Raw genomic sequence first — 15,111 nt, 5'->3', positions numbered from 1 at the left:
TCTCCAAGCAAAGTCAACCAGAGCCCCCACAGTCAAACTCTAAGTTTGGTGTTGGGAGGCCACAACCAAACTCTAAGTTTGGTGTTGAACTCCCATATCCAAACTCTAAGTTTGGTGTTGGAGAGTCTCAACAAAGCTCTGCACATCTGTGAGGCTCCATGAGAGCCCACTGTCAAGCTATTGACATTAAAGAAGCGCTTGTTGGGAGGCAACCCAATGTTTATCTAATTCTTATTTTTATTGTTTTTCATGTTTTCTTAGGTTCATGATCATGTGGAGTCACAAAATAAACAAAAAAATCAAAAACGAAATCAAAAACAGCAGAAGAAAAATCACACCCTGGAGGAGCATCTGTCTGGCGTTCAAACGCCAGAACAGAGCATAGTTCTGGCGCTGAACGCCCAAAATGGGCACCAACCTGGCGCTGAACGCCCAGAGTTGTGTGCAAGGGCATTTTGCATGCCTAAATTGGTGCAGGGATGTAAATGCCTTGACACCTCAGGATCTGTGGACCCCACAGGATCATCTCAGGATCTGTGGACCCCACAGGATCCCCACCTACCTCCACTCACCTCTTCTCACCACTCTCTTTCACACAACCCCATAAACACTCTTCCCAAAAACCCTTCACCAATCACCTCAATCTCTCTTTCCCACTAAACCTTCACCACTCACATCCATCCACTCTTCCCCATAAACCTACCTCATAAACTCCACCTACCTTCAAAATTCAAAACCAATTTCCCACCCAAATCCACCCATATGGCCGAACCAATACCCCCCCTCCCTTCCCTATATAAAGACCTCCATTCTTCACCAAATTCACACAACACACCCCTCTACACTCTCCTTGGCCGAAACCACCTCTCCCTCTCCCTCTCCATATTTCTTCTTCTTCTTCTTCTATTCTTTTGTTTATTGCTCGAGGGCGAGCAATATTCTAAGTTTGGTGTGGTAAAAGCATAGTTTTTTTTGTTTTTCCATTACCATTGATGGCACATAAGACCGGAGAATCCTCTAGAAGAGGGAAAGGGAAGACAAGTGCTTCCACATCCGAGTCATGGGAGATGGAAAGGTTCATCTCTAAAGCCCATCAAGACCACTTCTATGATGTTGTGGCCAAGAAGAAGGTGATCCCTGAGATCCCTTTTAAACTCAAAAGAAATGAGTATCCGGAGATCCGACATGAAATTCAAAGAAGAGGTTGGGAAGTTCTAACAAACCCCATCCAACAAGTTGGCATCTTAATGGTTCAAGAGTTCTATGCCAATGCATGGATCACCAAGAACCATGATCAAAGTAAGAACCCGGATCCAAAGAACTATGTTACAATGGTTCGGGGGAAATACTTGGATTTTAGTCCGGAAAATGTGAGGTTGGCGTTCAACTTGCCATACATGGAAGAGAACGCACGCCCCTACACAAGGAGAGTCAACTTTGATCAAAGGTTGGACCAAGTCCTTATGGACATATGTGTAGAAGCAGCTTAATGGAAGATTGACTCCAAAGGCAAGCCGGTTCAACTAAGAAGATTGGACCTCAAGCCTATAGCTAGAGGATGGTTGGAGTTTATTCAATGCTCAATCATTCCCACTAGCAACCGGTCTGAAGTTACTATAGACCGGGCCATCATGATCCATAGCATCATGATTGGAGAAGAGGTGGAAGTTCATGAGATTATACCTCAAGAACTCTACAAAGTGGCTGACAAGTCCTCCACCATGGCAAGGTTAGCCTTTCCTCACCTCATTTGCCACCTATGCAATTCAGCTGGGATTGACATAGAGGGAGATATCCTCATTAAAGAGGACAAGCCCATCACTAAGAAAAAGATGGAGCAAGCAAGAGAGCCCACTCATGGAGCTCAAGAGGCGCATGAAGCTCATCACCATGAGATTCCGGAAATGCCTCAAATGCACTTTCTCCACAAAACTATTGGGAGCAAATCAACACCTCCATAGGAGAATTGAGTTCCAATATGGGACAACTAAGGGTGGAACATCAAGAGCACTCCATCATGCTTCATGAAATAAGAGAAGATCAAAAAGCAATGAGGGAGGAGCAACAAAGACAAGGAAGAGACATAGAATAGCTCAAGGACATCATTGGTTCCTCAAGAAGGAAACGCCACCATCACTAAGGTGGATTCATTCCTTGTTCTTCTTTCTTCTGTTTTCGTTTTCTATGTTATGTGCCTATCTATGTTTGTGTCTTCATCACATGATCATTAGTAGTAGTAATTATGTCTTAAAGTTATAAATGTCCTATGAATCCATCACCTCTCTTAAATAAAAAAAAATGTTTTAATCCAAAAGAACAAGAAGTACATGAGTTTCGAATTTATCCTTGAACTTAGTTTAATTATAATGATGTGGTGACAATGCTTCTTGTTTTCTGAATGTATGCTTGAACAGTGCATATGTCTTTTGAAGTTGTTGTTTAAGAATGTTAAATATGTTGGCTCTTGAAAGAATGATGACTAGGAGACATGTTATTTGATAATCTGAAAAATCATAAAAATGATTCTTGAAGCAAGAAAAAGCAGCAAAGAACAAAGCGTGCAGAAAAAAAAAATTATAGGCGAAAAAAAAATTTAATATAGAAAGAAAAAGAAAAAAAGCAAGCAGAAAAAGCCAAAAGCTCTTAAAACCAAGAGGCAAGAGCAAAAAGTCAATAACCCTTAAAACCAAAAGGCAAGGGCAAATAAAAAGGATCCCAAGGCTTTGAGCATCAGTGGATAGGAGGGCCTAAAGGAATAAAATCCTGGTCTAAGCGGCTAAACCAAGCTGTCCCTAACCATGTGCTTGTGGCGTGTAGGTGTCAAGTGAAAACTTGAGACTGAGCGATTAAAGTCAAGGTCCAAAGCAAAAAAAAAAAAAAAAAGGAGTGTGCTTAAGAACCCTGGACACCTCTAATTGGGGACTTTAGCAAAGCTGAGTCACAATCTGAAAAGGTTCACCCAATTATGTGTCTGTGGCATTTATGTATCCGGTGGTAATACTGGAAAACAAAGTGCTTAGGGCCACGGCCAAGACTCCTAAAAAAAGCTGTGTTCAAGAATCATCATACTATACTAGGAGAGTCAATAGCACTATTCAAAATCTGAAGTTCCTATAGATGCCAATCATTCTAAACTTCAATGGATAAAGTGAGATGCCAAAACTATTCAAGAGGCAAAAAGCTATAAGTCCCGCTCATATGATTAAAGCTCTGTTTCATTGATAGTTTGGAATTTATAGTATATTCTCTTCTTTTTATCCTATTTGATTTTCAGTTGCTTGGGGACAAGCAACAATTTAAGTTTGGTGTTGTGATGAGCGGATAATTTATACGCTTTTTGACATTGTTTTTAGTAGGATCTAGTTACTTTTAGGGATGTTTTCATTAGTTTTTATGTTAAATTCACATTTCTGGACTTTACTATGAGTTTGTGTGTTTTTCTGTGATTTCAGGTATTTTCTGGCTGAAATTGAGGGACTTGAGCAGAAATCAGATTCAGAGGTTGAAAAAGGACTGCTGATGCTGTTGGATTCTGACCTCCCTGCACTCAAAGTGGATTTTCTGGAGCTACAGAACTTGAAATGGCGCGCTTCCAATTGCGTTGGAAAGTATACATCCAGGGCTTTCCAGCAATATATAATAGTCCATACTTTGGCCAAGAATTGACGACGTAAACTGGCGTTCAACGCCAGCCTTCTGCCCAAATCTGGCGTCCAGCGCCAGAAAAGGATCCAAAACCAGAGTTGAACGCCCAAACTGGCACAGAAAGTGGCGTTCAACTCCACAAATGGCCTCTGCACGTGCTACACTCAGGCTCAGCCCAAACACACACCAAGTGGGCCCCGGAAGTGGATTTATGCATCAATTACTTACTCATGTAAACCCTGGTGACTAGTTTATTATAAATAGGACCTTTTACTATTGTATTAGGCATCTTTGGATTACCTTATGATCCTTTGATCACGTTTTAGGGGGCTGGCCATCTCGGCCATGCCTGGACCTTCACTTATGTATTTTCATACGGTAGAGTTTTTACACTTCATAGATTAAGGTGTGGAGCTCTGCTGTTCCTCAAAGATTAATGCAAAGTACTACTGTTTTCTATTCAATTCTTCTTATTTCGCTTCTAAGATATCCATTCGCACCCAAGAACGTGATGAAGGTGATGATTATGTGTGACGCTCATCATCCTTCTCCCTTATGAACGCGTGCCTGACAAACACTTCCGTTCTACATGAATTAAGCTAGAATGAGTATCTCTTAGATCTCCTAACCAGAATCTTCGTGGCGTAAGCTAGAATGATGGCGGCATTCAAGAGAATCCGGAAGGTCTAAACCTTGTCTGTGGTATTTCGAGTAGGATTCAATGATTGAATGACTATGACGAGCTCCTAACTCGCGATTGCAGGGCGTTAGTGACAGACGCAAAAGGATAGTAAATCCTATTCCAGCATGATTGAGAACCGACAGATGAATAGCCGTGCCGTGACAGGGTGCGTGAGCATATTATTCACTGAGAGGATAAGATGAAGCCATTGGCAAGGGTGATGCCTCCAGACGATTAGCCGTGCCGTGACAGGGCATTGGATCATTTTCCCGAGAGATGACCGAAAGTAGCCATTGACAGTGGTGATGTATCACATAAAGCCAGCCATGGAAAGGAGTAAGACTGATTGGATGAAGATAGCAGGAAAGCAGAGGTTCAGAGGAACGAAAAGCATCTCCATTCTCTTATCTGAAATTCTCACCAATGAATTACATAAGTATCTCTATCCCTATTCTATTATATTAAATTCGAAAACACCATTATCACTTTATATCTGCCTGACTGAGATTTACAAGGTGACCATAGCTTGCTTCATACCAACAATCTCCGTGGGATTCGACCCTTACTCACGTAAGGTATTACTTGGACGACCCAGTGCACTTGCTGGTTAGTTGTATCGAAGTTGTGACAATTATGAATTAAGATCAGAGCACCAAGCTTTGGAGCCATTACCAGGATTTGTTCGAGCCTGGAGATCACAATTTCGTGCACCAAGTTTTTGGCGCCGTTGCCGGGGATTGTTTTGAGTTTTCGGCAAGCTTTTGGTCCGGTAACATCAGTGCCAGATTCCCTTTTGATCCGGCAACAGCACCAAGTTTTTGGCGCCGTTGCCGGGGATTGTTTGAGTTTGGACAACTGACGGCTCATCTTGTTGCTCAGATTAGGTAATTTTCTTTTTATTTTATTTTCAAAAATTTTTCAAAAATATTTCTAAAATTTTCTCATCTGTTTTCGAAAATAACAAAAATGTTTTCAAAAAAATTTTTATTCAAAATTTTTAAGAATGAATTCTAGTGTTTCATGAAGCATGTTGAAGCCTGGCTGGCTGTAAAGCCATGTCTATTCCTTTGGGAATGAGTATGTCAGGCATGTCATATCTGAATTACATGCTAAAGCTTGGCTGGCCATTGGCCATGTCTAGTGTTTTGGACCGGAGCTTTCATTGAAAGCTTGGCTGGCTAGTGAGCCATGTCTAATTCCTGGACTGAAGCTTTAGACTAAGAATGCAAGATTCCTGGAATTCATATTAAAAATTTTGGAATCCTTATTTTTCTTTTTCTTTTAATTTTCGAAAAATATAAAATAAAAATCCAAAAAAAATCAGAAAATCATAAAAATCAAAAATATTTTGTGTTTCTTGTTTGAGTCTTGAGTCATATCATAAGTTTGGTGTCACTTGCATATGCATCTTGCATTTTTCGAAAATACCATGTATTCATAAGTGTTCTTCATGATCTTCAAGTTGTTCTTGGTAAGTCTTCTTGTTTGATCTTGATGATTTTTTGTTTTGTGTCTTTCAATGTTTATCATATGCATTCTTGAATTCTTAGTGTCTAAGCATTAAAGAATTCTAAGTTTGGTGTCTTGCATGTTTTCTTTGCATTAAAAATTTTTCAAAAATATGTTCTTGATGTTCATCATGACATTCAAAGTGTTCTTGGTGTTCATCTTGATATTCATAGCATTCTTGCATGCATTCATTGTTTTGATCTAAAAATTTCATGCATTGCATATTTTTCATGTTTTTCATAAAAATTTCAAAAATCAAAAAAAAAAATATCTTTCCCTTTTTCTCTCATCAAATTCGAAAATTTGAGTTGACTTTTTCAAAATTTTTTAAAATCAAGTTGCTTTCATGAGTCAAATCAAATTTTCAATTTGAAAATCTTATCTTTTTCAAAATCTTTCTCAAAAATCAAATCTTTTTCAAAATTTTTTGGTTATTTTCGAAAATTTCAAAAATATTTTTCAAAAATCTTTTTCTTATTTTTATACCAAATTTTCGAAAATAACATAAACAATTAATGTTTTGATTCAAAAATTTGAAGTTTGTTACTTGCTTGTTAAGAAAGATTCAAACTTTAAGTTCTAGAATCATATCTTGTGATTTCTTATGGATCAAGTCATTAATTGTGATTTTAAAAATCAAATCTTTTTCAAAACTAACTTCAATCATATCTTTTCAAAAATATCTTCTTATCTTATCTTTTTCAAAAATATCTTTTCAATTTATCTTTTCTAACTTCCTAACTTCTTATCTTTTCAAAATTTGTTTCAACTAACTAACTAACTTTTTGTTTGTTTCTTATCTTTTTCAAAACCACCTAACTAACTATCTCTCTCTCATTTTCGAAAATATCTTCCCCCTTTTTCAAAATTTCTTTTTAATTTATTAATTATTTTAATTTTTAAATTTGAATTTTCGAAAATCACTAACATTTTTCAAAACTATTTTCAAAAATCACTAACTCCTTTTCAAAATTAATTTTCGAAAATTCCCTCCTTCTCTCTCATCTTATTTTATTTATTTACTAACATCTCTTCCTCACAACATCACCAAATTCGAACCCCCTCTTCTATCTGTGTTCGAATTTCTTCTTCTTTTCTTCTACTAACAATAAGGAACCTCTTTACTGTGACATAGAGGCTTCCTCTTCTTTTCTTGTTCTCTTCTCTTTCTTATGAGCAGGGACAGAGAAAAAGGCATTCTTGTTGAAGCTGATCCAGAACCCGAAAGGACTCTGAAGAGAAAATTAAGAGAAGCTAAATTACAACAATCCAGAGACAACTTGATTGAAAATTTCGAACAAGTAAAGGAAATGGCAGCCGAACCCAACAACAATGCAAGGAGAATGCTTGGTGACTTTACTGCACCTAATTCCAATTTACATGGAAGAAGCATCTCCATTCCTGCCATTGGAGCAAACAACTTTGAGCTGAAACCTCAATTAGTTTCTCTGATGCAGCAGAACTGCAAGTTTCATGGACTTCCATCTGAAGATCCTTTTCAGTTCTTAACTGAATTCTTGCAGATATGTGATACTGTTAAGACTAATGGAGTAGATCCTGAAGTCTACAGGCTCATGCTTTTCCCTTTTGCTGTAAGAGACAGAGCTAGATTATGGTTGGATTCTCAACCCAAAGACAGCCTGAACTCTTGGGATAAGCTGGTCACGGCTTTCTTAGCCGAGTACTTTCCTCCTCAAAAGCTGAGCAAGCTTAGAGCTGATGTTCAAACCTTCAGACAGAAAGAAGGTGAGTCCCTCTATGAAGCTTGGGAAAGATACAAACAGTTGACCAAAAAGTGTCCTTCTGACATGCTTTCAGAATGGACCATCCTGGATATATTCTATGATGGTTTATCTGAGCTATCAAAAATGTCACTGGACACTTCTGCAGGTGGATCCATTCACCTAAAGAAAACGCCTGCAGAAGCTCAAAAACTCATTGACATGGTTGCTAATAACCAGTTCATGTACACTTCTGAAAGGAATCCTGTAAGTAATGGGACGCCTATGAAGAAGGGAGTTCTTGAGGTTGATACTCTGAATGCCATATTGGCTCAGAATAAAATATTGACTCAGCAAGTCAATATGATTTCTCAGATTCTGCATGGAATGCAAGCTGCATCCAACAGTACTCAAGAGGCATCTTCTGAAGAAGAAGCCTATGATCCTGAGAACCCTGCAATAGCAGAGGTAAATTACTTAGGTGAACCTTATGGAAACACCTATAACTCAACATGGAGAAATCATCCAAATTTCTCATGGAAGGATCAAAAGCCTCAACAAGGCTTTAACAATGGTGGAAGAAACAGGTTTAGCAATAGCAAGCCTTTTCCATCATCAACTCAGCAACAGACAGAGAACTCTGAGCGAAATGCTTCTAATTTAACAAATCTAGTCTCTGATCTATCTAAGGCCACCGTAAGTTTCATGAATGAAACAAGGTCTTCCATTAGAAATCTGGAAGCACAAGTGGGCCAGCTGAGTAAAAGGATCACTGAAATCCCTCCTAGTACTCTCCCAAGCAATACAGAAGAGAACCCAAAAGGAGAGTGCAAGGCCATTGACATAAGCGCCATGGCCGAACCTGTAAGGAGAGGAGAGGACGTGAATCCCAAGGAGGAAGACCTCCTGGGACGTCCAGTGGTCAATAAGGAGCTTTCCTCTGAGGAACCAAAAGACTCTGAGGCTCATCTAGAGACCATAGAGATTCCATTGAACCTCCTTATGCCCTTCATGAGCTCTGATGAGTATTCCTCTTCTGAAGAGAATGAGGATGTTACTGAAGAGCAAACTGCCAAGTTTCTTGGTGCAATCATGAAGCTGAATGCCAAACTATTTGGCATTGATGCTTGGGAAGTTGAACCTCCCTTGTTCATCAATGAACTAAGTGATCTGGACCAACTGACATTGCCTCAGAAGAGACAGGATCCTGGAAAGTTCATATTACCTTGTACCATAGGCACCATGATCTTTAAAGCTCTGTGTGACCTTGGTTCAGGTATAAACCTCATGCCCCTCTCTGTAATAGAGAAACTGGGAATCTATGGGGTGCAAGCTGCTAAAATCTCACTAGAGATGGCAGACAGCTCAAGAAAACAGGCTTATGGACAAGTAGAAAATGTATTAGTAAAGGTTGAGGGCCTTTACATACCTACTGATTTCATAGTCCTGGATACTGGAAAGGAAGAGGATGAATCCATCATCCTAGGAAGACCTTTCCTGGCCACAGCAAGAGCTGTGATTGATGTTGACAGAGGTGAAATAGTCCTTCAATGGAATGAGAACTCCCTTGTATTCAAAACTCAAGGATCTCCCTCTGCAACCATGGAGAGGAAGCAAGAAAAGCTTCTCTCCAAGCAGAGTCAACCAGAGCCCCCACAGTCAAACTCTAAGTTTGGTGTTGGGAGGCCACAACCAAACTCTAAGTTTGGTGTTGAACTCCCATATCCAAACTCTAAGTTTGGTGTTGGAGAGTCTCAACAAAGCTCTGCACATCTGTGAGGCTCCATGAGAGCCCACTGTCAAGCTATTGACATTAAAGAAGCGCTTGTTGGGAGGTAACCCAATGTTTATCTAATTCTTATTTTTATTGTTTTTCATGTTTTCTTAGGTTCATGATCATGTGGAGTCACAAAATAAACAAAAAAATCAAAAACGGAATCAAAAACAGCAGAAGAAAAATCACACCCTGGAGGAGCATCTGTCTGGCATTCAAACGCCAGAACAGAGCATAGTTCTGGTGCTGAACGCCCAGAATGGGAGCATTCTGGCGCTGAACGCCCAAAATGGGCACCAACCTGGCGCTGAACGCCCAGAGTTGTGTGCAAGGGCATTTTGCATGCCTAAATTGGTGCAGGGATGTAAATGCCTTGACACCTCAGGATCTGTGGACCCCACAGGATCCACTCAGGATCTGTGGACCCCACAGGATCATCTCAGGATCTGTGGACCCCACAGGATCCCCACCTACCTCCACTCACCTCTTCTCACCACTCTCTTTCACACAACCCCATAAACACTCTTCCCAAAACCCTTCACCAATCACCTCAATCTCTCTTCCCCACTAAACCTTCACCACTCACATCCATCCACTCTTCCCCATAAACCTACCTCATAAACTCCACCTACCTTCAAAATTCAAAACCAATTTCCCACCCAAATCCACCCATATGGCCGAACCAATACCCCCCCTCCCTTCCCTATATAAAGACCTCCATTCTTCACCAAATTCACACAACACACCCCTCTACACTCTCCTTGGCCGAAACCACCTCTCCCTCTCCCTCTCCATATTTCTTCTTCTTCTTCTTCTATTCTTTTGTTTATTGCTCGAGGGCGAGCAATATTCTAAGTTTGGTGTGGTAAAAGCATAGTTTTTTTTGTTTTTCCATTACCATTGATGGCACATAAGACCGGAGAATCCTCTAGAAGAGGGAAAGGGAAGACAAGAGCTTCCACATCCGAGTCATGGGAGATGGAAAGTTTCATCTCTAAAGTCCATCAAGACCACTTCTATGATGTTGTGGCCAAGAAGAAGGTGATCCCTGAGATCCCTTTTAAACTCAAAAGAAATGAGTATCCGGAGATCCGACATGAAATTCAAAGAAGAGGTTGGGAAGTTCTAACAAACCCCATCCAACAAGTTGGCATCTTAATGGTTCAAGAGTTCTATGCCAATGCATGGATCACCAAGAACCATGATCAAAGTAAGAACCCGGATCCAAAGAACTATGTTACAATGGTTCGGGGGAAATACTTGGATTTTAGTCCGGAAAATGTGAGGTTGGCGTTCAACTTGCCATACATGGAAGAGAACGCACGCCCCTACACAAGGAGAGTCAACTTTGATCAAAGGTTGGACCAAGTCCTTATGGACATATGTGTAGAAGCAGCTCAATGGAAGATTGACTCCAAAGGCAAGCCGGTTCAACTAAGAAGATTGGACCTCAAGCCTATAGCTAGAGGATGGTTGGAGTTTATTCAATGCTCAATCATTCCCACTAGCAACCGGTCTGAAGTTACTATAGACCGGGCCATCATGATCCATAGCATCATGATTGGAGAAGAGGTGGAAGTTCATGAGATTATACCTCAAGAACTCTACAAGGTGGCTGACAAGTCCTCCACCATGGCAAGGTTAGCCTTTCCTCACCTCATTTGCCACCTATGCAATTCAGCTGGGATTGACATAGAGGGAGATATCCTCATTAAAGAGGACAAGCCCATCACTAAGAAAAAGATGGAGCAAGCAAGAGAGCCCACTCATGGAGCTCAAGAGGCGCATGAAGCTCATGACCATGAGATTCCGGAAATGCCTCAAATGCACTTTCCTCCACAAAACTATTGGGAGCAAATCAACACCTCCCTAGGAGAATTGAGTTCCAATATGGGACAACTAAGGGTGGAACATCAAGAGCACTCCATCATGCTTCATGAAATAAGAGAAGATCAAAAAGCAATGAGGGAGGAGCAACAAAGACAAGGAAGAGACATAGAATAGCTCAAGGACATCATTGGTTCCTCAAGAAGGAAACGCCACCATCACTAAGGTGGATTCATTCCTTGTTCTTCTTTCTTCTGTTTTTCGTTTTCTATGTTATGTGCCTATCTATGTTTGTGTCTTCATCACATGATCATTAGTAGTAGTAATTATGTCTTAAAGTTATAAATGTCCTATGAATCCATCACCTCTCTTAAATAAAAAAAAATGTTTTAATCCAAAAGAACAAGAAGTACATGAGTTTCGAATTTATCCTTGAACTTAGTTTAATTATAATGATGTGGTGACAATGCTTCTTGTTTTCTGAATGTATGCTTGAACAGTGCATATGTCTTTTGAAGTTGTTGTTTAAGAATGTTAAATATGTTGGCTCTTGAAAGAATGATGACTAGGAGACATGTTATTTGATAATTTGAAAAATCATAAAAATGATTCTTGAAGCAAGAAAAAGCAGCAAAGAACAAAGCTTGCAGAAAAAAAAATTATAGGCGAAAAAAAAAATTTAATATAGAAAGAAAAAGAAAAAAAGCAAGCAGAAAAAGCCAAAAGCTCTTAAAACCAAGAGGCAAGAGCAAAAAGCCAATAACCCTTAAAACCAAAAGGAAAGGGCAAATAAAAAGGATCCCAAGGCTTTGAGCATCAGTGGATAGGAGGGCCTAAAGGAATAAAATCCTGGTCTAAGCGGCTAAACCAAGCTGTCCCTAACCATGTGCTTGTGGCGTGTAGGTGTCAAGTGAAAACTTGAGACTGAGCGGTTAAAGTCAAGGTCCAAAGCAAAAAAAAAAAAAAAGAGTGTGCTTAAGAACCCTGGACACCTCTAATTGGGGACTTTAGCAAAGCTGAGTCACAATCTGAAAAGGTTCACCCAATTATGTGTCTGTGGCATTTATGTATCCGGTGGTAATACTGGAAAACAAAGTGCTTAGGGCCACGGCCAAGACTCATAAAAAAAGCTGTGTTCAAGAATCATCATACTATACTAGGAGAGTCAATAACACTATTCAAAATCTGAAGTTCCTATAGATGCCAATCATTCTAAACTTCAATGGATAAAGTGAGATGCCAAAACTATTCAAGAGGCAAAAAGCTATAAGTCCCGCTCATATGATTAAAGCTCTGTTTCATTGATAGATTGGAATTTATAGTATATTCTCTTCTTTTTATCCTATTTGATTTTCAGTTGCTTGGGGACAAGCAACAATTTAAGTTTGGTGTTGTGATGAGCGGATAATTTATACGCTTTTTGACATTGTTTTTAGTATGTTTTTAGTAGGATCTAGTTACTTTTAGGGATGTTTTCATTAGTTTTTATGTTAAATTCACATTTCTGGACTTTACTATGAGTTTGTGTGTTTTTCTGTGATTTCAGGTATTTTCTGGCTGAAATTGAGGGACTTGAGCAGAAATCAGATTCAGAGGTTGAAAAAGGACTGCTGATGCTGTTGGATTCTGACCTCCCTGCACTCAAAGTGGATTTTCTGGAGCTACAGAACTTGAAATGGCGCGCTTCCAATTGCGTTGGAAAGTAGACATCCAGGGCTTTCCAGCAATATATAATAGTCCATACTTTGGCCAAGAATGGACGACGTAAACTGGCGTTCAACGCCAGCCTTCTGCCCAAATCTGGCGTCCAGCGCCAGAAAAGGATCCAAAACCAGAGTTGAACGCCCAAACTGGCACAGAAAGTGGCGTTCAACTCCACAAATGGCCTCTGCACGTGCTACACTCAGGCTCAGCCCAAACACACACCAAGTGGGCCCCGGAAGTGGATTTATGCATCAATTACTTACTCATGTAAACCCTGGTGACTAGTTTATTATAAATAGGACCTTTTACTATTGTATTAGGCATCTTTGGATTACCTTATGATCCTTTGATCACGTTTTAGGGGGCTGGCCATCTCGGCCATGCCTGGACCTTCACTTATGTATTTTCATACGGTAGAGTTTCTACACTTCATAGATTAAGGTGTGGAGCTCTGCTGTTCCTCAAAGATTAATGCAAAGTACTACTGTTTTCTATTCAATTCTTCTTATTTCGCTTCTAAGATATCCATTCGCCCCAAGAACGTGATGAAGGTGATGATTATGTGTGACGCTCATCATCCTTCTCCCTTATGAACGCGTGCCTGACAAACACTTCCGTTCTACATGAATTAAGCTAGAATGAGTATCTCTTAGATCTCCTAACCAGAATCTTCGTGGCGTAAGCTAGAATGATGGCGGCATTCAAGAGAATCCGGAAGGTCTAAACCTTGTCTGTGGTATTCCGAGTAGGATTCAATGATTGAATGACTGTGACGAGCTCCTAACTCGCGATTGCAGGGCGTTAGTGACAGACGCAAAAGGATAGTAAATCCTATTCCAGCATGATCGAGAACCGACAGATGAATAGCCGTGCCGTGACAGGGTGCGTGAGCATATTATTCACTGAGAGGATAAGATGAAGCCATTGGCAAGGGTGATGCCTCCAGACGATTAGCCGTGCCGTGACAGGGCATTGGATCATTTTCCGGAGAGATGACCGAAAGTAGCCATTGACAGTGGTGATGTATCACATAAAGCCAGCCATGGAAAGGAGTAAGACTGATTGGATGAAGATAGCAGGAAAGCAGAGGTTCAGAGGAACGAAAAGCATCTCCATTCTCTTATCTGAAATTCTCACCAATGAATTACATAAGTATCTCTATCCCTATTCTATTATATTAAATTCGAAAACACCATTATCACTTTATATCTGCCTGACTGAGATTTACATGGTGACCATAGCTTGCTTCATACCAACAATCTCCGTGGGATTCGACCCTTACTCACGTAAGGTATTACTTGGACGACCCAGTGCACTTGCTGGTTAGTTGTATCGAAGTTGTGACAATTATGAATTAAGATCAGAGCACCAAGCTTTGGAGCCATTATCAGGATTTGTTCGAGCCTGGAGATCACAATTTCGTGCACCAGTCCGCTACTTCCTATTCTTCTGTTGGCACTATTAATACATCTTTGCATCCTACAGGTGAGCCATACATGGCGGAGCCACGATGGATCACTTTGCATGAGCAAGGAGCTCCGGATATCATACTTCAACCATTGCAAGCAAGGTATCCTAACCTTGATCCAAACTTTGAGTTGAAGAGTAGCTTGATAAATCTACTTCCTAAGTATCATGGGTTGCCGGTGATGACAAGTCATCTTAGCCTAGTTTTACTAGCCTTTTTCTTTATTTTTATTTGGTTTTATGCACTTTCTTACATTCTAAGTAAGTAATTTGGAATGAAAATGCATGACTTCTTTGAATCAAACAACCACCATTTAATTGATGCTAAATCATGAGGTTTAGCTAAATTTCATTGATTTTTTATGATTTATAAACCTTGTGAATTTGGTGATACTTTGATTCGTTGTTTTGATTAATTGTAGGTGAAGAAAAGAAGAAAAGAAGAAAGCGTGGCCTAAAAAGCGTGGCCTAAGGAAGAAAAAGTGTGGCCAAGGAAGGAAGAAGTGTGGCGCAACAATGAAGGAAAACCATGAAGCTCACTCCAAGAGCACCATGCTCACCAAGGGAGCGCTACATTTTCTCTCAAGGAACCAAGGCACAATGCTCTGCTCACTTTGTGAGCTGAGCACAATATGAGGCCAAGAAACAAGGAAAGGAAAGACCAAGCTCAGCTGACCAAGTGAGCATTATTGGGCATGCATCCAAATAAATTCAAGGAAATTGTTTGACAAGTGCATTCTCCAATATTTGAACCCATGACCAAAGGGGGTTGGGGGAGCGCA

The 15,111-nt window shown here is 40.1% G+C and overlaps 1 non-coding gene across 1 annotated transcript; it reads right to left on the bottom strand.

Annotated features, from left to right (window-relative positions):
• Window positions 1-7,542: 7,542 nt before the first annotated feature.
• LOC112731357 (small nucleolar RNA R71) lies at window positions 7,543-7,650 on the bottom strand. The gene has a single exon (XR_003167139.1). It is a non-coding gene; the product is annotated as a small nucleolar RNA R71 (small nucleolar RNA).
• Between the last annotated feature and the right edge of the window lie 7,461 nt (window positions 7,651-15,111).

The sequence above is a fragment of the Arachis hypogaea genome, chromosome 12, assembly GCF_003086295.3.
Source record: "Arachis hypogaea cultivar Tifrunner chromosome 12, arahy.Tifrunner.gnm2.J5K5, whole genome shotgun sequence".
NCBI lineage: Eukaryota > Viridiplantae > Streptophyta > Magnoliopsida > Fabales > Fabaceae > Arachis > Arachis hypogaea.
This window is presented reverse-complemented; position numbering and strand designations above follow the sequence as displayed.